Source organism: Ischnura elegans, chromosome 12 (assembly GCF_921293095.1).
Source record: "Ischnura elegans chromosome 12, ioIscEleg1.1, whole genome shotgun sequence".
NCBI classification, from domain to species: Eukaryota; Metazoa; Arthropoda; class Insecta; order Odonata; family Coenagrionidae; genus Ischnura; species Ischnura elegans.
This window is the reverse complement of record NC_060257.1, coordinates 92,314,131-92,338,939: the sequence shown is the minus strand read 5'-3', so window position 1 is coordinate 92,338,939 and position 24,809 is coordinate 92,314,131. Positions and strand designations below refer to the sequence as shown.

The 24,809-nt window shown below is 40.1% G+C and overlaps 1 protein-coding gene across 1 annotated transcript in view; it reads right to left on the bottom strand.

Annotated features, from left to right (window-relative positions):
* LOC124169667 (piezo-type mechanosensitive ion channel component) overlaps positions 1–23,120 on the bottom strand; it is a 301,915-nt gene extending 278,795 nt beyond the window's left edge. The window contains exon 1 of the mRNA XM_046548327.1: positions 22,890–23,120. The gene's annotated coding sequence lies outside the window, so the exon portion shown is untranslated. The remainder of the gene's footprint in view (positions 1–22,889) is intronic.
* Between the last annotated feature and the right edge of the window lie 1,689 nt (positions 23,121–24,809).

Genomic DNA, 24,809 nt, shown 5'->3' with positions numbered 1-24,809 from the left:
TCAATCAGTTTTCACCGGTCGAAAGAGCATGTAAATACCACTTAAGGCGTAACTGCAATTCGCAAGGACGCACGATACCAAAAATACAGCGAAATACATAAAGAACGAGGAACTTTCCTTAAAATAAGTGGAAGCGAGAATCCCATACTCCTATACAATAAATAACCATGACATATAACCAATAATATCAAACGTCTGCGATTGAATCCTCTCCATACTAAAAAATAATGAAATTTTCATTATAAATATTTGTTTACTTACTGATTGTGATGTGTTGATACGGAAGTTTTTACTGGAAGAAGAAAATTTGCTATGTTTAAGATGCTTAATCATGTTGAAGAACATTTCAATTTTTCTATTCCAGAATAGAATTTCCAAAAAAAGGTTACACCCGAAACTTAATTAAAACTTTTTTGTAGTGCCAAGAAAACTGTTGTAAAATCCCACCCTCAAGGTTTCCAATTAAATAAAATCCGGGAGCCAATTATTCAAATCTTCAAAAAAATCTTCACACTCCCGGCTGATCACTGGCATACGTTATACCATCTCTCTGATCTGGGGCAAGCACACTGAAACAGCTGTGGATTCAATTTGCGAGGATGTTTCGACGACAAAGATAGGAAGCAGGCCAAGGGGTGATAAGCGATTTGGGTGGCGGAGAGGGGGGGCGATGCTTCGCAGGGCCCACGAACCCGTGGCCGCAAACATAAATATCCCTCGCGCACCCAAGAGATGTCAAACTGTAGCAGGATGGCAACGACCCCTACAAACCTCGATTGACAGTCCAAAAAATTCTCCAATGCATATATATTGTAGGATAATATTGATAAATGTCACTAAATAGCCCAAAACTTAAAAGGGCAAACATACACGAACAAAGGAGAAACGATCTCTTATGGAAACCGAGATATGAATAAGTGATAATGTTGCGAAGAGATTGGCCATGGATAGAAGAAATGTGGATGACCACCCGCCTTTGGGTTGAGGTGAAAATGAAAAGGATGAAAGGAGCTCAGCGAGATTGTGCTGAAGATGAAAACAAATTATTTTAACAGGAAAAATTAATAGGGACAGTTTTCTTTATCTGAATTACCAAGTACATTTTTAATGTATGTAGTGGCGGTTTATTTTATTTTTAATACTTCCTCCAACGCTGAGACCAACATTGGAACCCGCATCGTCATTAATATTGTGGCAATAAAACCGTTAAATTAAGTACTGGAGATGGATTTAGCCGAACACCGAACACCTTCCCTTCCTATGGACTCACTAAGTTATTCAACCCGGAGGTTGGTTTAGGTAGGTTTGTCTAAAGCTCACCATGAACTAAGCCACAGGCGAGGGAATTTTACACAGGGCAGGGGGCAGCTCATTTTCCTGAGCCACCTTGCACTTCGAGGATTGTATGCGGGTGTGTCCGAAGGCCTCAGCCTAGTTTTGAACCCGGCACCTCTCGATCACCAGCCAGGCACTCTACCCACTAGATTGCTACACTCCTCTGCGATGATATGCGTTATATTTTTCAAAATATGTGATCATGGGAAATATGTTTATAATATGTTAGCAAGCTCAAAAGCCGAGAGTCGATTTTATTCTTATTTGCTCCAAGCGAAAAACAAAGCGTCTAAAGTGTAATAATATTAAACCCAAACAAATCCTGTGCGATTTACGCTAGGAAGGGTTCGATTATTCTCTCGGTTTGGTCCTGGGGATGATAGACCCGCGCATCCTGGAACTGCTGCAAGGGAAAGGACCGGCTGACTATCATAACTATTGGAGGAAGCATCACACCTGCTCGTGACCTATGACCTCAAAGGCAAAATTTGCAAGAGCGTGGATACCGATCTGCACATGGGGCCAAGATAGAATGGCTTCATCACGTGATAAATATCACGGGTCTTATTGGCTGACCACGACGATAGCTTCTTATGCTGTCTATTTTATTATCCTCATTGTACTGTCAATTTCATTTCCCTTAAATTTAAAACCAAGCACATGGAAAAGAGTCGGGGTTTTAATGAAATTTATTCATACGTATTTACTTGGCTATCTGTTACTATTTGTTGGTTGTCATCATTCGTATTAAGTTGCTCCTCAACAGCTTGTTTTTATAAATAAACTGCACTATACAGGACTTTGTCATTGTGCGAACTCCCTCTCTTTTGTATTCTCACCGATGATAGTACCTTGTAGGATGACAACCGTAAAATTTTCTGGCGCACGTTCAAAATAAAATCCTAAGAGGCGAAGCCTCCCACGACCGAACCTACGGTGAACTAACTGCCGGGGCAATTTCGGGTAGTTATTTCACAGGGTCACCAGGCTCCGGAGTGCGGGCTGCAGATTTAAATGAAATTTATTTATATGTATAATAACTGTTAATACCTATATTTTTCCATTTGTTTTCATTTGCTATAATACAATGGAAACAGGCAACGTTGGTCTCGGCTTTTGGTCACCTATTCAGGCCGCTCCTGATTAAATTTCATAGGAGCATACGACTTCAACAACATATTCGCTATCACCTTAATATTTTCAAATTATATTCCTGAAAATGTTAAGAAACTAGCACAGAATACGTTCCAAGGTGATTTTATAAAACGGATATATAATTTTATTGTAAGTAGTTCAAATCGAACGTATGTAAAATACTTATAACTGCAGCAGATAACAGAAAAATGTGTTTATGCTAAAAAATGCTCCAAATTATCTGTTAGCTCAAACGAAAGTCCTTAAACTAATGTATCAAGCATCTTTGATTTATTATTTATTTCTGTATCAGTCAAATGTATGAGTTCTCTATATGAGTCAAATAATCGGTTAATAACTAATTTATCCAGCACCTATGATAGCATCTGTGTGATTACAGTAGCCACACACTCATCCTATTTTTTTATTTTCGTATTTCATCAGTGATGGTCGAGTCGGTCACCGCAAAACGGAGATAGTGTCCACAGGGGCACCTATATTCTAGTAAATCATTGCATAAATGATATTTGTATTTCAATAATCTGGAATAAAAATCATTATTATTATGATTATAAGGAGTAGACGCTTTTCAACACTTTCCTGATGCGCAAACATAAAATTTTGCATTCGTCTTTTCTCGGAAATAATATTTAGTATCCTAGATACAGGCATACTATGAAAAGTGTTTACCCTATATATGCTTATAAAAATTTTGATATGACAACGCAAGATTTAAACAATTATTAATACGTCAATGGAAAAAAAAGACCATGAAGGGTCCAGTGTGAGTGATGTGTCGTCTTTTAAGGGTTGGTTATATTCCTTAGGAGTGCGCTTCGCAACGCGGGTCGCTCCTATCACCAAGGAGAGCGAACGCCCTGGCCGCTCGCCCCATTAATCCCGCAGGGAGGGCTAAGGCAGGGGGAGTTGCGCCTGACCTTAAAAAGGCGCCCACCACCGAATGGGGGCAGGCAGCAACCACGGCGGATACGTCCACGACTGCTCTCTCCTCAATAGCGGCAAGAGTCACGCACGATCAAAATAAATACATCCATCATACATCACAGGTGCACGTCAGCAACGCAAACCAATTTTAAACCCAAATCAGCAGATTTGCAGAATATTTTAACCAATCACATGCACTGATGCATACACTTTGAATGACCCATATTATTTTTATACATGTTTTTTTTTATACACGTTATCATTCTATTTCATTTTCTGAAGTTCATCTGTCGTTTGTTTTCGTATCGTTTGATTCTTTAGAGTTTTGTGTTGATTTGGCGCCTTAATGTCAGGGAGAAAAAACGGATTTTTGCGCCAGAAGCCATACTGAGATGTAAGGAATAAAGAACAACCATAGTGTAAAGTGATGCTGAAGATTTTATACTCGCTTTGACACATTCGTTTCCATCAGAACTGGGAAAGCGATTGTGTAAGTTCGGATTAACGGCTTAAAAGTTGACTGTAAAAATTAGCCGTAACAATATTTAACCATTGAATTAAGTCGTTATTTTTATAAAAGTTTACTTAGACTCCTTTAAAATTATACATTACCAGATTCAAAAGTAACTTAAGTTAATATTAATGTTTAAATTTTGGTGAATGTCGATCTGCTCGAATGTGGTCGCGAAGCTTGCCCAACTGACAGAGGGGAAAGTAAGACGGTATAAAAGATTGCAATCTGCGCGGCTATAGTTGTGTAAGGATACAGTGAATGGGCCCAGATTAAAACTTACAAATAAAAGCAAGGTTGAGTGGATTGGTAGAACAAATTTTAGGAACGCACCTTCTAGCGAGAATACATGGAGAATCTTTTAACGAGTTTCGCACTGTTGAAGAACTCTCAAGCTGTATAACAAATATCGTAATCAAGTATGACACTGTTTTCCCTTCATCATCACCATGTTAAAGCATGTTTAGTGCTGCAGGACTTCGGACAGGAGAGGAGGACTTTATTTACATTTTAAGTTAAAAATAAATAATTCATCCTTGAAATTAAAGTTTTCACAAATTTTATCACGAATTCGAATAAAATATTTGAAAGGTTACATAGGGGTTATTTTAAATTGCCTAAAAAATCATTTTAACCTATAAGCTATTTTTTTAACTTACTAGGATAGCTACTTTTTATCGAGATAAACTTATATACGCACGTACGTAGGTTGATTTTTTATGTTTTAAATGTTTCTGACCATATTCTATCTCAACACAACAAAAATTACAGTAAAGTTTTAATGCAATTTATTTTTCACTAGTTTCCTTGGAAAAATGTCTATGTCGAGAAAGGCGAAGACATTGACTCAATTCATTCAGACACAGTCAAACAGATCTACATGTGTGTAGTATGACGGCCTTTTGCATTTCATATTTGACATCAAGTTTAATTTTAATTGATAAAATCCAGTCCATGACTTAGGCACAATACCCATAGCCGATAGTATAATTGTGAACACTAAAATCGCTTTTTTATAGTTGAAGTTTTATAAATATTATATATTCTTACAAAGAGTTAGAAAAATGCGACGACGCATCTCTCAAACGAAACAGTAGAGTAACTTACGATATGAAAATAAAGGATATGTATACATTTTACAAACCGATATATTGCACATTCCTTTATTATTCCACAAACCTCGGATTTAACAAATGATGACGAGACGAACAGTGAACGACGACAACTAAATGCTACTACGTGCGAGAGAAAACAAAACAATGTCGAAAACACCAGCTATACTACCGGAATCACCAATAGGAAGAGAACAAACCTCGGATTTAACAAATGATGACGAGACGAACAGTGAACGACGACAACTAAATGCTACTACGTGCGAGAGAAAACAAAACAATGTCGAAAACACCAGCTATACTACCGGAATCACCAATAGGAAGAGAACCAATTTCATGTCGTCGTTTTCGTCGTAACATCTTATTATTCTATACCTCCTGCAGAAAAAATCTTAAAGAGCTTTCCTGTATAAAGTATACCGGGACTAGCCGCGGAGATAACTTTTACGGGAGTCACCCGCAATGCACAATCGTGCGAAAGATTCACAGAGAAAAAAATCATTCGCCTTGACCGGGATTCGAACCCAGATCCCCCGATTTCCGGTCGAGTGCTTTAGCCAGTTAAGCTACCGAGGCGTCATTTCTCTGTGGATCTTTCGCACGATTGTGTATTGCGGGTGACTCCCGTAAAAGTTATCTCCGCGGCTAGTCCCGGCATACTTTACACTAGTCCAGAGCGAACACCTCTTTGTGTTCTATGTCCGGGCCTGCTCTCCGGCTGTGGCGCTGTGCGCACGATTTGGACTGCTCGTGGCATCATACGCTCAGCAGTCCACCTACATCTTGTCCGGTAGTGTCCGAAAATATCCACAGGGAAGAATGACGCCTCGGTAGCTTAACTGGCTAAAGCACTCGACCGGAAATCGGGGGATCCGGGTTCGAATCCCGGTCAAGGCGAATGATTTTCTCTCTGTGGATCTTTCGCAAGCTTTCCTGTAGTTAATGTACTTTTACTGCATCATATATTATTATCACTACCAAATATATATTATTAGATTATTCATTGTTATAGTTTTACCTCTTCATCCACATGGTATTATTACTTAACTTGCTCCAAGTAAGGAATATATTTGAGTTAGAGCCACAGAGAAATGAAAATTATTATTTACTTATTTTTCCTAATATTTTATCTACAATAGTAGCGGTATTCATTGAACACTAGAAGGATTTAGGAATCCTTCCGGCGAAAGATAAAATGAAATATTGCGCAATTTTCCACTCAATTTACTTGTTCAATACGCGTATCTTTGTTCACTACAGCATTCCCAGTGTCTGTTGAAGCCGGCAACGAAACATGCATTAACTGAAAAATTGTACAATGTCTTATGAAATCACTATAAAGAATTGCTACCCTCCGAGCCACAAATCGTGTATGATTATTCCAGTGTTCGTGGGGCTGTCATGTGGACTCCGTGCCATCCCCCGCCTTACAATTCACGCGAGAATGGAGGGGAGCGTAACACTCGGGATGAAAACACAGTCCTTTTTATCGGTCGGAGGCGGAAGTGAACTTCCCGTAATGCACAGCCGTTCGCAAAAACTAAGACGCCTAATCACGGTTTGCAAATCAAAATTTAGGAAAGTAGGTAGGAATTCGTAGAGTGGTAGGAAAGCACTGGCGCTGGAAACGTGGTACTATACCAAACTGGTGAGCAAATGTGCTCCTGAATGTGTGCGAAGAATAATCAGATCAGTGATTCCGTTTCACGATCCGTCGCCTGCATCTCGAGCTGTTAGCGGAGAAAAAATCGATGGCCCTTTCGCTAAATAGTGGATGACGTCACGCACCCTTTCCGAGCTGCTAAATGCATGTCGGGCACTCTTTGCCGTTGCGCATCGTTTTCGTTCGATTCGTTGCTGTTTGCCCTCTTGCGAGCAATTTTTTCACTTCTCGCTGAATCAGTTAATGAAACGAAACTTTAATAACGAAACCGACTCAAGGCAAGTTGGCAAGAACTTTGGCTTTTTTTATAGTAACTATAAATTGAGAGAGTGGTTGAATGAAGAAAAGCTTTATTTCGCGTGTAAGTAGGTGAGTGTAAGTGGGTTGTGAGTGTAAGGTGTCTTCTGTCACTGAAGCTACAGCAGCTGATATTTTTGTTTTTTGTTTATCAATGTCACGAGGTAAGGGAGAAACGTAAACACACTGTTTAACATTTCCAAAAAGGAAAAAATCGCATCGTGTTATGTCAGGGGACCTAGGAGGCCAAGAGTGTAAAGCCTGGTCTCGCGGTCCTGTACGTCATCTTCAGCGAGACTGGCTGCACCGTATTGTCAGTCCTAATTGTTAGACCAATGGTTTAAGGGTTGCACGCTCCATATCACCGCTCGTAGTGACATTCAGCGGGTTTTTCTAAAACTCTAAACAATGCCGATCACATCTGGCGCTGTTTCGTTTGCCTAGTGATATTTGTTTCAAAATAATTTCAAGTTAAAATCGGGTCATTCTTTTTGGGACACACTGTATATGGAGCAGGTAAAAGAGAATATGAAACAGAAGAAATACGAAGGAATGGCTGATGAGAGAGTTGAATGGAGAGCTGCGTCCAATGAATCTTGGGATTTTTGACCAGTGATCATGAAGACGATGATCATTATAATTGACTGGTCAAAATGGACAATCGGGTAAAATCATCTCTAAAAACGGCTGGGGTAGAAATATGTAGAGAGGAATAGCCCCGCGCGACGACGAAAAACACTCCCTGACGACCCAAAAATAAACAATTGCCTCGGCCAATGCGTATCACATGGCAGGCTAGGACACAGGTACAACCCAGGCGCGAGAGACACGTAAGACAAAATAACAATCCGTTGCGCTCCCATTTTGGGAGCATACACAGTTTGACATTTGATTCGGGGGTGGCAAGAGAAGCGCCGTAAACGCAGTTGCGTTGGAAAAGGGTGAAGGGTTCGCCCCTAAGACCCTGCCTCGTCTCCCACCCTTCCCCCACGCTACTTGTATGTGCACCGCATAACTCTTTTGTTTGGGGAGTCAACCGCGCCGGAGAATGAAAGGTCGCACGGACTGAGATGGAAAAATATCACCGACGAACAAACCCTGGAATAAAAAAGGGGCTGCAAGCTGTATCCGAGCCAGCTTTCCACCAGCGTGGCCACGAGGACGAAGAGAAAAAGTTGCCTTCCGAAATTATATTCGCGGGCCACACCGCGGCCCCGACACAAAAACGATATGCGCACACATTTCTACGAGACGTACGCATAGAAGCTTGAAAAAATACTTTTTATCGATTAAATTTATCTAAAAGCATCCCACACACCATACCTGGTGTACATATTTCATTATGCTAAAAACAATGCCTAACAGTTCGCCCCATTTTTTCGGATTCTTCCACTCAGTATTAAACTTATGTTTAAATGCGGATTTTTAGACGGATTTAGGAACTTAAAAAAATACAAAAATTTTAATATGGTTATCATTACATTCTTTTCATTTTTAGTATTACGGAGCCTCAATCGTTTAATTTAATATTGAAATAAACGGAATATTTCGTACTGTAATTTTTGTACATACTTCGTTTTTAATCTCACTTATTAAAAGAGCGTTTGCCTGTCATAACCTTTTGCCCCTCCCCCCAGAAAAAAAACCTTGGGCCCGCCCTTGATACTGAGTGTATATATACTAGATACATATCGATGGCTAAGTTCTAGCAACACGTATCTCAAAAACAGCAGATTTTCAGAAGAGCAAAAAACGAATAATTTTTGTTATTAGCACACTGAAATTAAAAACCAAAAGTTCATAAAATTGAAAAGAAAGCATTCATTTGCAAACAAAGAGTTGTTTTTTCTTGTATTTTATTTTTTCAATGCTATTACGATTTTTTAAGATACCTGTCTCAAACTGACCGAATTTGAGGTACGTGTTGTTAGCACTTAGTCATCGATATGTACTTATATTTACGATGGCAACACATACACCCTTAAAAATACGGGATGTTTGGTTAATTTTTTGTGTAAGTCGAAGAATGGAGACAAAATACATTCAGTCGAGCGGGAGTGGTGTGCCCTCGTAAGCTCAGGAAGAAACCCATACAACACATGCGGCCTGAGGACAGGAAACAATTGAAATGAGGTTTGTGCGAGTACTATCTCACGAACGTCAGTGCGTGAGTCGAGGAAGAATAGTCTCAAACATATAATCTGTTCCACAAAGGATCACGACGACGATGCGAGAAATATTATTCCTCTGAAAGTTAACACAGAAATTAAATATGTGGAAGAAAGGGGGGACGTACGACTAGGGCCTTCAGATTGATGGCGGAATGCCGACTGCCATATCAGTAACAATTTCAAAAATAATTACAAGAGAAGATCTCAAAGAAAGGCCGGGTGAAAATTAATAGGAGCAAGTGCACTGGTGCTACGGGAAGAAGAATCACAAGGAAGCAACAGAATTGGCATAACATAGGGAGACAAGGAAGGCTTCGCAACTACAATTACCATTGTGCGGTGCAACCGTTTTTTTTCGACTGGACTGGTATTTTCCAACCAATTTTTTTTTACTGAACCATTCAATCAATTACATTATCCAACTACACCGATTTAAATGTTTCCATTGAACTAGATATTAGCCATCCACTGGCGATGCAGATATGAACATTTCGATACATACATATTTATTATTTACATACGTATATCTCCCACTAAAATATTCAGAATCTTTTCGGGGAAAAACCGGTTCAGCGGTTCAACATATTATCAGGGAAAATTGCGATAGTTCGAAAACGGTTCACCGATTCGAACTGGTGAACTGATTTCTTTCCCCGAGGTTCAGAAGGAATCCGAACCGCTGAACGGGTGCAGCAGAAAACCACACAGCCCCAAGAAAAATAATCCTAGGATATTTGTAAATATCTGTTTGTAAATCGGAATCTACATTGTTACACAATTTCCTAAAAAGGTCTTCTTTCCATTCAATGCGTAATATGTTAGGTTTTTCCACTGAAGCAATCCTGTGTCTTCACAAATTTTGATCAAACAAAAATTCAACTTTTTAATTTTTGCAGGTGTCACTATCTGTAAGCCGTAAATACGACTGGAGTTTAACCTCTGGCTCTAGCAGGAAGTGGCAAGTAAGGCATGATTCATCATCCTTGATAGCAACCTTCTATCTTTCGTGAATATGGCATTGTGGTAGATAGCATTGAGTCAACCACGTTGGAAGATTAAAGGTTAAAAAGACAAGAAAAAGATAATCCGTGGGCGAAAAGTAAAAATATTACAAACACTTACAAAAGTAAACGTATTATAACAACTAAACCATTTCAATTACATATTAATAAACTAGAGGTTCATTCGAAGTACTGGGAAACATCACTCAGGCAGCTTATAAACCGTTCATAATGATATTATGACGGAAATTTCCAAGAAATTTAGATGGAGCTAGAATCATCATTTGACTAAAAATTTAAATTCAAATTTATATTCATGGCTAACAATGATGATATTGGAGAAAGTAAAAATTACTGCAAGGCGAGAGAAAAAAGTCACGGGCCGAATCGCCACGTTCCAAAAACACCCCAGACGGAAAACAATAAATACATAAATGTACCTTGGTACTTCATATAACTTCGTGCTCACGGAAAAATGGAACCTTCAACGGAGACTTGAAATAATTTTCCCCGAAATATCAACAAAAAAGAGATTAAAAAAAACTTTCTAAAATACTTCTTAAAAATAATTCTGTACCCGCTTCTGATTTCGGGGAATCTTATTTGTCAATCGAATTACCGTTCACGCAGCCATTTCGAAGAGCATACAATTAAATACACAGTTCACCGACCGCCCTAATCCTACGATGCCACGCAGATTTCAACTTTTCTCACTTTCCAGGGTGCATACAAACACCGGGTACAAAGTACATGCGGAATAGAGTACGAAGAGTAAAGATAGATTTTAACAATAAAAGAAAACTCTTGACTCCCGACACAGTCAAAATATTGCTAAGGAAAATTTGGGTAAAACCTTTGCGTGGAGTGCGTGGGTGTACGGAAGCGACACATGGACCGTCGTGCAAGCAGGGAGGAAAAGACTAGAGGCTTTTGAGACAAGGTTTTATGAGAGGATGAGCAAAATAAGTTGCACGGAGAGAAGAGGTATTGAGAAAATTGTACGGGGAGCGGAAAGTGTGGAGAAATATAAAAACAAGACAAGATGGATGGATGGGACTCATACTATGGGATGAGGCATTGGTGGAAATAATCTTTGGAAGAATGGTTGAAGGCAGAAGATATATAGAGGAAGGGCTAGACTGGAATATCGGGAGCAGATAAAGGAGGATAAAAGTTATGGACGATGTACAGAAATGAAGATAACGGTAGAAGATAGAAAGAAGCGGATAATTGTCGCCAACCAAATCCTGATAAGAATTGACAACTAAAAAGGAAGACACAGTTTAACATCGCAGAGGGAGAGAGGCATTGACCGCAGCACAGAAGACCAGGATGAAAAGAGTCGAAATGTGGTGAAACAAAAGAATAAAGAAGGCCGAATGGATCGACTGTAAGGAGTAATGAATAAAATCTTAGGAAAGAAGGAGAAAGGTCTCCTGAATACCCTGTTAATGAGAGGATACTACTTCATTTGCAACAAAATGAAAGATGATGGTCATGTGAGACACCGACGAAGCCATCGTCGTCAAGAACGGCAAAGGAAAGCCAGCAATGACTTAATACGTGGAACAGGTAATGAAGAAAGTGAAATATTGTAGGGCCACGCTTACATGGTAGGATTGACCCATAAGGATATGGGGTGCTGAAGGTGGATATTAAGAAAGGAGTAAAAATAATTTTATCATTATCGTCTCATGATTACGAGGGAGTAATAGAGTTCGACTATGAATATCCCCAAGAATCGATGAGCAGTGTGCTAAATATACCATCAATCCTGGATATGACGGGGCAGGGTTCGTCCGATGGAAACCCCCACGCAGTTCTAAGGAGAAGAAAAGGTTATGAAAATAAAAGTGGGCAAAGTCTCCCCTGACTCATATGCCAGAATAAAACGTGCCAGGGGCCACCGCTACCCCATCATTCAGCCCCTCACAAGGCGTCCCTCAAAAGGAGAAGAAGGAAAGGGTTTCTCGGCTGAGAAACCACTCCGTATACTTTCCGAAGACTATCAGCTGATCGGGACCTCAATGAGCGGGATGGACACGAATACACCGAAACGGAGAATACTCAAATGGGCCGCTAGATGTGTTATCACTCAACGGGCATTCGACTGGACTTAACAAAAGTCGACGTTCGCGTCGCTGAACGGCAGAATGATTCGAGCAGCACAGAGAAATAAACTATAAACAGGGCTGTTGGCCGAAATATATAATCGTCATTACGTGATCCATCGCATCCATAGCTTTCCAATACTGCTTCTCAAGATAGTAAATATAATTTAGTAAATACTGAAGATAAATGGATGACACTCCACGCCGCGCTGTGGACATTTTTGAAAACAGATTACATGCGCCCAAAGTGGAAGCAAAAAATAAAGCTTCAACGGCACGGACAATGCCTATTCACCGTAGGTAGGTTTAAAATGAAAAAAAAACTCAGTAGCTGTCATTTCAATAAACGCGCCGCCAAGTGACAACAGCACCACTGAATATTCTCTCTGCGTTGTTGTAAACACACTTGCTGCTCCCAAGACAGCAAAACTCCACTCCTTTACAAACAATCTATCGAAGGGCCACGAACGTTTGACCAAGCTACACCTTGGACCGGGAAGAATCCGGGTGGTTGGGGGATGGGTCGACACCTGATTGGGAGAGGGGGTCAAACAAAAACAAGGGGGGGGGGGTGATGAAGCACCCACGCGATCGATTCGATTTCGTCCAAAGGAAAGAAGAAGGAGATAGGGCGAGGGGAAGACGCTGGAGCGACACACATCCAAACCAACAGATAATATACAAAGAATCAGCCTCATTAGTGAAATCGACACTGCAAATACCGAGAGGCAATAACTATCACGATGAATATGAACAAGAACGAGGAAATAAATTCACACAGTGCGTTCCACATTGGCTACGTATTAACACCAACCAGAGTTTCGATACCGTTATACCACTCAGTGGATATAGAATATATATCAAATAATATAACGCTTAAGCGTGTAAAAAATATATATATACTTATACTCCTTATTATTCCTCGATGAGGTAATTACCACAAATATAACCCAGACTGGGTAAGACACAGCAAAAAAGAGACTTACACAAATTTAAATTTTTGGTGGCACAACCGTCTTCCTCGTAGTTGTAAATGTGAACTACAAACACCACCACCTGGAACGCAAATGATATGTAATACTAGTATTCGCGTGAGTCCACTTTAATGCCTTCACCGTAAGAAAAATTGAAAATTACACGGACGTAGACAATTTTCGTGGGTTAAATTCATATCGTAAAATTCCATAACATCTTGCCTCTTGCCGTTCGTTACTTTACTCGACATTTCAGGGTGGTATTGACGTTTAAGTCGGTTGAGTCCAATTTAAAACATGTTAAAGAAACTATTAAATAAATCAATCGCGGGATATTATGGTTAAAAGTACAGGCAGAGATAGAACCGTCATCCGATTGGCAGTGGTTGATGCCTTTCGTCATGATAACGCTTCGCCTTTTTCAAATCTCACCCTATCTCAGGGTAACACATGTTACAGGGTGCACGACATACGTCCCAGTTCTTAAACGAGAATGAAGGCAGCGGGGAGGGCTAGAGACCAAGAGGCCGAAATTTGAGAAAAAGAGCTTCGAATGAAGAATAATAGAAATAGAAGATAGAACAATATATCCGAGACCAAAGGTGGAGGTTTAGTTAGCGACATTTTTTCGGAATCCATTGTCGCAGCTCAGTGATGGCTTTAGGGTTTTCGTAATATTGGGAGGAAAGAAAGATCTATCCCAGCATTAAGTGATAGTGCTTATAAGTTGAGCCTATTTAGAAAAATGTTAATACAAAAGCATAAAACATGTTTTCTACGCAGTATATTACCGCAAAAAGAACAGACAGAGAGAGCGAGCGTGATATATGTACCAGTGCCCGTACGACGATGGTGGAGTTCGTAAAACATAAGCGAGGGGTTATGTTGATTTTGAATTAACGACAAAATTAGCCCGAAACATTGAAACGGGCAGTGTCGTATTCATTCATTTCGTGGCTTAGCAACCGTGTTTTGCTAGTGCCTACCGTGAATCTACTTAGTTAAGAAAGAAAATAGCTAATATTTTCGTTGATCCTCATTAATCTTATTTCTAATAGTGTCCACAAACCGGCCTCAACGGTGACCGATCGGTACTAGTCGAAGCCTTGCGTCATAATAACGCTTCGCTCTTCCACGAATCCTTCCTTCCCTTCCAGGGTGCAACCGCTCGCTCGAGGGAGGAAACGAAAAATCACGATCCTGGATGGGCAGAGCACCCCCTTCCTCCCCCCCTGCGAGGAAAGGGTGCGGGAGGAGCGGCAAGTGGTGGTGGACACGCAAACGGTGGTGGAGAATGGCCGAGGGAGTGGGGGAAAGGGAGGGAGGATGATGATTGGAGGAACTGGGGCATTCGCCGATACATTCCGACCCCCCCTCCCCCCACGAACCAACGGGGCCGATCGCAAACCTCCCCCGCGAACAAAAGAAGAGAGATATGCACCGGATAATCCGACGGGGGAAGGAAGTTCCAGTCGGACCGACTCAAGTCATGCCCGAGCTAAATTTAATCGCAAAGATGGGACGCACGATTAGCCCACCACCCCAGCCACTTCGTTGACGATACCATCCTCCGATTCCATCTAAATTAATGATTATAAAGGTCAACCATTGGTTTTATTGCAGATATGACATGTTGGCGCCCGCAGTTCTAGAACGACTTGTTACATAATTCAGAGGGATGCTTCTTCAGCAACGTCACAGCAGACTCGTGGATGCATGCCTTAAAGAAATCCTCAGTTTGCGGAGGTGACGCCTTCGCTGAACAGAGGAGGAAAGATGTGGGTGTAAAGAATTTTGAGAGCAATGACGTGATCGAGTTCCCCAGGCGAATCGAAATCTGGCCGAATTGGAAGAGCAATCTGGCTTTTTGAAGCTTAATTTTTGAAATACAGGAGTAAAGGTAAATTTGCATGGAGAGTTTAAGAATTGTTTCGGCCGCCTGCACAAGTTCCCATTGTGGACTTCCCCCTTCTAATTCACCTTAAGGTGTACACTAGGCCGGCCCTTATTTTTCATAATTGCGAAAAGTTATGTTTTCCTGGTCTCAAAATGACCCGAATGAGGTTTTTATTCACGTGTTAAAATTTGGTTACTTTAAAATAACGGCAACCCGTGCCCCAAGGGCCCTAAGTACTAAGGGCCCTCAACTGAGTTTTTGGGGCCAAAAAAGCGCAATTTCTATGTAAAATGTATAAGTAAACCCTTAAGAGTCGATTTTCTGTTTGTTTTGACCTATCTCTAAGCGTTTAGGAGATATCCTCCGTCATAATGCAAACCCCCCGAGGGTGCCACCCCGCACCGCGGCGCCGCTGAAGTACGGCCCGAACCACTTACTAGACACTTCCCCTCCACCCCCTCCCTTCCCTCGTCAAAGACTTTGCTCCTGATGACAAGAGTTACATGCTAGTGGTACAGTATTGAATAGGTTGTTCCTCTTGTGTCATGATTAATGTTGTTAAAGCCTGTATTGTCAATTTTAACCCTTCATCGCCGTTCTATGTACTGGGTACGGACCCCTTAAACCTTGACTTTTTGCCGCCATACGACCGCGAACCATTCCAGCAGGCTTTGTTCCAAAGTGCTCTCTATGTACAAAATATTATAAGCATGTGATACAATTGTGTCTATGAATTATAAAGGAATGAAGGGAATGAGCAGGGCTTCCAGGGCTCCAACAGTAGATAGAAATATTCAGGAAGAAGAAACGAGGCAGTCAGTTCACGGATGTAGATCACTGTGGAGAGATAGAGATAGTTCTTGTGTGTAGTGTGCAAAGGATAGGAAGTACTAAGTTTTTTAGGATGTAAAGAGAAAAGTGATGAAATAAATACTTTATCATGAACGTGACTTTCATTTTAAGAATAGACCAACGAGGAAAGGCATGTAATCAAGACTAAATCCAGGCATTGAACTGGTTGGAAAAGAAAGTGAAGAAATACTCGGCTCAAATTTACCTATATGGAGAGAAGTACTGTGTGTTTTCTCTATCAACTAATCGGTTCGAAATTTGTAAGACTTAGTGCGAGAAAAACAGTGAGAAATGTGTCTCATCCATATTATAAAAGTAGAATTCCTGTTATTACGGGAAATAAGGCGATTGAGAAGTTAGAAAAATGACGCAAAGAATGGATGAACGTGCAACGACATAAAGAGAGCGCGAACTACAGTGGATATGAAGAGAAGAGAATCTGTCGTAACAACTTGATGATTTGTTTGACATTTCAAGGAGCAGTACCATTGAATTTTTGACGCACAAGGAGGAAAGTGCAGTTAATCTCTTGGATAAATGTGCTTGGGCTGAAGAAATAAAGTTCTTACGCAAATAAAGAGGAGCACGAAATGCAGTTATTGGTGGAATAGATTTCAATATATTCAAGAAGAAAGGAAAAGATGTGCTTCTCCGCTCCTTTTGCTGCATCTACTCCCAACAGTGTCCCGCAGATCCTAAAAAGACTTGTTAATTACGAAAAGGTTCACCTGGACATAGCGAAAGCAGCACGAAAGAGGTTTTCAAACCTCTTGTGGTACATGAGTGAGGAGTTGGTAGGCCAGTCATTCTTTGACGGATCCATTTCTAGGTGTGAAAAGAAAAACGTGATAGCCGTATGTGGTCGTGTGAAGGAAAATATGATCCACCAAAGGAGGCATTCTATAAACATAAAGACATGACTAAGGTATCATTACCAAATTTTGACACTACTAATTCGAGAAAGCTATTTAATGTATTGTGAATATGCATTGCATTCTTTGATGTGCACATGCGAGAATGGGATGAACATACAAGAACGATTTGCAAATTATTCGGGGTCATCAAGTGGGAAATGATTGTGCAGCGAGAGGGGTGAAACTAATTCAAGATTTTTGGGCAGTCACGTTGAAGGAAGAGGACTTTCAAAATTTATTGCTTAGTTTGACTTTTCATCGCAATACAACCCTTACGTGCGGACAGGCACTTTAATTGCCAAATATGGGATGTCAGTGAAAAATTAGAATCACAATGAAAATATATTTTATTTTTGTTAATTTACCGAAATTCATGGACAGAGTGAAAATAAATTGATCTCTTGGATTGGAAGTATTGTTATGGTAATTAAATTCTTTCTAAGGTAAGCACATTCCTTTAGAGGCTAGATATTGTCATTAGGAGCAAAGTCTTTGACGAGGGAGGGGAGGGGGAGGAGGGGAAGTGTCTAGTAAGTGGTGCGGGCCGTACCTCAGCGGCGCCGCGGTGCGGGGTGGCACCCTGGGGGGGGGGGGGGGGGCATTACGACAGGCGATATCTCCTAAACGCTTAGAGATAGGTCAAAACAAACAGAAAATCGGCCCTTAAGGGCTTAACTTTTACATTTTACGTAGAAATTGCGCTTTTTTGGCCTAAAAAAACTCAGTTGAGGGCCCTTAGTACTTAGGGCCCTTGGGGCACGGGTTGCCGTTATTTTAAAGTAACCAAATTTTAACACGTGAATATAAACCTCATTTGGATCATTTTGAGACCAGGAAAACATAACTTTTCGCAATTATGAAAAATAAGGGCCGGCCTAGTGTACACCCTTTCATTCCATTTAAAAATCATATTCTCTTCCTACCTCTCCCTCGTTTTCCTAATATTCTACCCTCTAACACTGTTTTCAATATATCTGCTAAGCACCCCCTCCCTCCATACCTTCTGTCTCCTCCGTATCTCATCTAAAAGCCGCCTCTCCTCACCCACCATGTCCAGCAATTCGTCGTTCCTCCTCCTCTCCGTCCACTTCACCTTCTTCATTCTTACTCACAACCACATCTCGAAACTCTCCAATACTTTATCGTCTTCTTTCCTCAACATCCACATTTATGAGCCTTAAAGCGCTACTATCGGGTCAGACATTTCAAATTTAATGGACTTTAATATTCACAATTCACGGAACTGATTCTGCAACGCACTAAGTCAATCCTGAAAATGTCCGTCGCGTTACAGTTATTTATTTCACAAAGGACTTGAAACGTATTACTAATCATGAATAGGATGATGGAAAGCTGCACTCGATAAAGAAATTCTCGGCTGCATGGAATTTTTGAATGATTAATGGAGTTGACTAGTACTGCTACACTTCCGAGCGGCCACAAGTAGACGATATGGAAATACAGACACGCACATCAGCATACGCTTAACTTGGGTGAAGATCTAAAAAAAAAAAACTCGAATTGCCATACTTACGGCATAAATAAGCGACTAAAACAAGGGCCGCGACCCACGAAAAATGAGGGTTAATATTTATTAGCGACGGCTGTACGTAGCCACGCGCACGGAAGTAAAGTTATTTACACCAAGGTTGACATTTTTATGAAAAAAATGACTTGGCTTAGTAGGGATTTCATCCCGGACCTATTGGGAGGGCTGAGTCAAATGATTATTACATGGTAAATTTCACCCTTGGAGTCAAAAAACAAGCTGAGAATTGAGTGAAGAGCTCTGTCAAACAAATCTTCGAAATATCCATTTTTGTGGACGACGATTGTTTTCTTGGCGTTGTGTTTTAACATGTTCCTCCTCTCATTTAATGTTTTGGTATTTTTATGATTTCGAAAAAGTTATAATAACATTCCAAACGACAATCTCATTTGAAACTGTACAGGACCGTGACAAGTCGCAGAGTATTAGGATTGCTAGAACCGTTTGGACCCTTCGAACCAATGAGACGAGGAACGAGGAAACATTCTTTCCGCTTCCCCAATATACACATATGCAGAAGAAATCTGCATTTCCTCCATTCATGAACCACGTTCCATTGCAAGACAGAAATTTAAAATACATTCAAAGTGACCAAAAACGAAGAAAAATGCCAAAGGAGAAAGACACGGCCGTATTAATCGGAACGTAAGGTCGATTTGCAAAAGAGTAAAAAAACACGGAAACAACCAACTCTTGTTCACCAGACTACATAACATTGAAGGTAAAAATCACACAATCGGCAATAAAATTACAAGTTGAAAGAGCGTCCTGCTAAAAACTGCCGTATTTAGTGAAAATATTTCCGCACATTTGTCCTAGTATTTACGTCCTCAGTAACTATACCAACGCGAGAATACGGCCTCTGGCATAGCCACCTAGAGCCACTCTCTACTAGGTAGTAGGTGGTAGGTAGTAGGTTTATTCCATCATTACTAGGTAGTAGGTGGCTGTGCCTCTGGCCACGAAAACATAACATACCCCTGGTTTGAAGAAATAGGGTTGCATGTGCAATGTGCACACGCCCAAATGCTCGCGAGTCGACTTTGTGGAATTCATTCATAATTAAATAAATGTATTGACCACATTGTCTATTGCACATACTTTAATGGTCATAACCTCAAACGGTTTACAGTGTATTCCATTGCAAGTAACTGGATCGGTTTACAATATATATTCCCTCTTGAAAATGTCACGGAAGTCGGTAGAGGATGTACCTCAGGAAGTGCGAGGAATAGACGAAGTCATCGACATAGGTATGTATTTACGCACCATGTGGTCTGTACAAGTTTCACCGGTATAAATTCAAATTACTAACGAAAAAGTAACTGAAGAACGTACTTCATTGGAGGTGGATGATTTTCTCTCCGTGGCAATCAGGGATCTCAGGGGCGCATAGCAGGGGGTGGACTATTAAAGGAACACGTACATAAGTGAATGTTTTAGGTGTATAATTGAAAATACCATGAAATTACCTCAAAGGATGAAAAAGCTGAAGAATCTTCGTCAAGACGACCATGCAATTTTTTGCATTATGGTATTTGCGGTGTTTACTATTTTAACTCAAATTTGCAGCCGGCAAGTTAAATATTAGATTTTGAGCCGCATTCTAAGATTTCATGAACAGAGTAAATTGTGCACCTTGAGTTTGAAAATGACTGGTTTTATTCCATCATTAGATTCTTCAATCGTCCCTTCAACTGTTGTGGTGTCAACCCTTCGTCTCCGAAAGCCTTTATCGCCTATTATGAGGACACTTCCTCGTTCAAATTTTCTCTTGTCCCGGCCTACCACTACCAACCAAATTCTCATCTGTCCACACACTGGTGCGGTGGCAGCCTTTTAGATCGCACTTAATCAGTTACAAACGCGATAATTTAGATAAGTTTGTTAACCTCAATCCTCAATTATTTCGATATCTTCGAAACTGTCAATTTACTGATACTAGTATTCTGGGTATATTTCTGTTGGTGTTCTCATCGCCTTAACTTTAAAGGATACCCTTAAGTTTACTTCACTTCCTAAACCCAAACTACAACTACAACCCAAACTACAACTTGTAGTGATTACCCATATGAAGGCTGTAGTCCGAATTTTTGGGGAGTGTTTTGCTTACGATTGTACCCCCTAATAATTTTGCGACCCTTTCGCCAAGCTACGGCCTTGACCCATGTAATGGTGCTGGACCTGACTTCCTCCTTCCCCGCTGGATGATGTTAATCTACTTTCTCTCCATTTTCGATGTAGTTTTCTTTAATGACTCCGTAAGACTCTTATATTAGCGGTATCGTAAAAATGTTTGTCGTAATTAGTGTATTTACGGAGCAGAACTCAACTGCCCCCTCCCTATCGTCTTTTACCGCTCCATATACATTCCCGAAGCTTATTTTCATCCCTCCGTTTCACCATAGCCGCTTTCTAATCCCAAGACGATATCAAACGAATAATTATCTAGCTAAAGGTGCACAACGTACGCTGCGCTGTTCATGTTATCGGAGAATAGATGCATTCGGGTCGGAATCCAACTTTTTACCTACTAAAAATAGGAACACCGCAAATAACGTAATGCAAAAACTGTGCGGTTGTCTTGACGACAGGTCTTCACTTTTCCTTTTTTAGGTATTCTCATGGTATTTGCAGATGAAGATAGAAATGAAAAACATCTCTAAAAGCTTAAACAGTGCATGTAACGCAGAATCGAACATAGCTTTTTTTACATCCTTTAAATCATTTATCGGGGAATTCGACCATTCCAATGCATTGAAAATATTTTTGTTAAAACAACTGGGAAACTACGAGAACAGGGATATAAAGTGCTTTTGAATGTCTAATAAGCCACCCTTAACCACAAATATAATTTCATTTCCGATGGAAAAACACCTGCATTTGAAGATAGTGACATTTGCAGATGAAGAAAACGATATACACGATAAAAATATGACGGAAAAATTATAAGCAGTCTTGTTACTATGAATTCCATGCAGACATCCACTGCTACGTGGAGTACTACTTTTCTATGAGAACAAAAAAAAACGTATAACTGCGGTATTGAATGCAGATATGCACGACACAATTTGCGAAACGAAAACAAAGGTAAGGAATCAATTCCTGGGAAATACGACGAAACGACTTTAAGCTGTTGTCAAATACAGCGATCGGGTTCCAAGCTGTGAAAATAATCCAATTATTTCCAAACACACTGGCTCACAAATCCAGGAAAATTAAAGAGACATATGCAGCAGTAAAAGCTGATCATAATAGAATTATTTGCGGGAATTAGGGAAGGTTAGACCGATTAAAATCCGACACACTATATTGCCCAGCCTAAAAATTACTGGTATGTACCCTAGCTTGCAGACGCGAGAGAATAATTACGTTCAATATCTCTTCGGGTAAACACCGAATTTGATTTAAGGGCGGAGGCTCGGTGTACATGAGCTATTAATCACACACAGGCATAGTATATGGCCCTTGTGCTAGCTATAGAAAAATTCGGGCAATTGAGACAGTAGTGCAGAGGCGTTAGGTTAAAGAACGTTCATCATCAAACCATTAATGTGGTGTGGACTATGACAATATGTAATTAAAATTCTCGCAGATAGAGAACTTACTGCGTATAGGGAAAAGAGTACAAGAAAGTTCACAAGTTGATGCTGACATAATCTAGTATCATAATGAGTCAGCTACGCTCCAGTAACTGGAGAGTGGTAAAAAGGATTCACTATGATCATACTTGATCAGGTTTGCTCATGGCATAATCCCTTAATGGAAACATCGGAACACTCAACCCTAGACACTTCTCCGATAGTTTCCCCAAGATATGATCGACCAAGCTGTTTTCTGAAAATCAGGCAATTTACTGTCATGAAGTACATCACACACTACAACCAACATGAGTTTCCTAGAAAGAAAAATATCGTTATCAGTTAGATGTTTGTCTATGGTCTGTTGCCCCAATCTATGGAGAATTAGAAACATAGAGACGATCGGTAATTATCGAACATGTTACCAAATCTGTGGCTCGATTTTGAGTGATCACACAAACCCTAAAAACATTTCTTCGCTTGAACGTCATCAACAAAATTCTTACCTCGAAATCCCCCATGAACATTGTGAATAATCTATACGCACTATTATTCTTCAAATTCAAATGGAAGATCACCCAACTATCGACTACTTTTCAGCAAAGAAATTAAAATACTTTTATCCTTACTCACTCCCGTCGACACAATAGGGGAACTACAAGGCATTATTTTGGCTAGCATGGCCAGCTAAAATAGTAATAGCAAATCTCAATAATAGCAAAATCATGACAACGAAAGGCACTTTTCAGCTTCTTAACTTCACCAATAAAATAGCTGTAAGTGTTCTACATGATACATGCATTATTCTACAAGCGAAACTCAATACTTTAAAGAAAACTTACCTTATACTCCCAGTGAACTGACCCGGCGAGTTGCTTGAAAATTTGCGCCCCATACAGATAGCGTTTTTTGGTAGTCTTTTTGGCACGGATAACAGAACTCCAAGATGACACACAATCCTATTTTCAAATACATATACTCACAACATGACTAATAAAACCATCGATGCACATAAATGTAAAACACATCATCACACAGCACTTCTCCGACGAGACTTAAATATTGAATGAATTAGTGAGCGCACTGAGCGCACCAGAAAGCAATCGAAACAATCGAGCGGTACAAATCGACTCACAGTATCGTTTTATTCGATATCTCGTATCTAACTAATACAAATTCGTGGCGGGATGAATAAGATGGGTTGTAGAAGAACTGAATAAAAGGTTCCCGGTGAACTGAAAGGGAAAAATGTCGCATTCAGAAATTTGATGATTTTATAAAGCACAACCCGGTGCGAAACCTTAGGAAGATATCCATAATATTCATCGGAAGAGTTATTTTCTGAAATTTTTAGTTGCATTGTGTCAACAATTTTTGTGCAGCCAATGCCAGGGGGTCTATTCTCTAACTCGAAGCGCGGTAGCTTTCTGGTGGAAAGATGCTTAATTAAGCTACTTGCTCCCACTTGTATTCTCTAACGCTGAAGCTCCGGCGAAGGGAGCTTGCAGAAGCTACCGGTAGCTTATTAGGCTCCAACCCTTATTCTCTATGGGATTTGAAGCTACTTCCGTAGCTTCAAACTAGCTGCCACGGTAGCTTCGCGAAGCGCGCCCTCGAACCCCGCGCTTCAGCTAGCTACCATCAAAATACAGGGAATTCCATGGGAATTCCTATGAACCGCCGTGAACCAAGTGGCGCGTGTCGCTAATCTTTTGTTCTATCCCATCAGTCTTTCTTGACACGGCTAGCGATTGAGTGGTAAACAAGAAAAGTGTTGACTATTTTTGTTGTTTTGCGTAATTATTTTCTTTAATGAGGTCGGGAATGCTGCGTAAATTATTTGAAGCCTTCAATTATTGTATTCTTAACAAAGTAGTGGGCATGAGTGACAAATTTCGTGACTAAACATATATGTTTCGGAGTGAACTATCGATCGCGTTAACTAGTTGAATTCATTATTTGGAGAAGAAAAATGTTACTTTCAATCATTTTATATCACGCGAAATCTTATTTTGCATGAAGTCATTACTAGTGAGAAGAAAAACCCCGAAAACAGTGATTATTATTGATGTTGCGAGAGACTGTTGTAGTGACGGTACAAATTGATGCGTTGAAATCATTACCAATGCCAATGTATCCACTGCACAGAGATGGATGTCTTATTTTTGCAAGTGTTTATTCATTTATGATTAACTTTACCGTGCATTATTAGCAACGATCTTTGTTGTGAAGTGATTGTGTGAAGAGAGTTTAGTGTTACATAAATGCAGACCGGAGAGAGGTGGATATATTATTGTGTTATAATGCAATGTAAGGTGTTTCATGATAGTTATTAATAAATTTTTTGCTCTTCCAATGAATAAATGTGTTCATGATATCATTCTGCTTTCATTTGTGTGTCTTTGGCCGTATATACGCATTTAATTTCAGTGCCGGTAGTTAAGTTGGTGTATTTGTTTTGAATTTTGAGAAAGTGTAGCCATGGATATTCCAGAAGCCCACGGAGGAAGTCATCACAAAAACAATAATATAATATGGCTTTAATATTGGGAGAAGGAACTACGTTTAATAGGTTGTTTTTTCACAATGATGGTCAAGTTCTAATGAATCGCCCTCGCTTGCAATAGTGAAAGCTTGGCGGTTGGCATATAATACTTATTCATAAAACCATTTAAATATTAATTTAGCCGTCGTGAGAACGGCACGACATTAGAGTTTTGTGTAAATATCGATTGAAGCATATTGTGAGCCTAAAATGATTG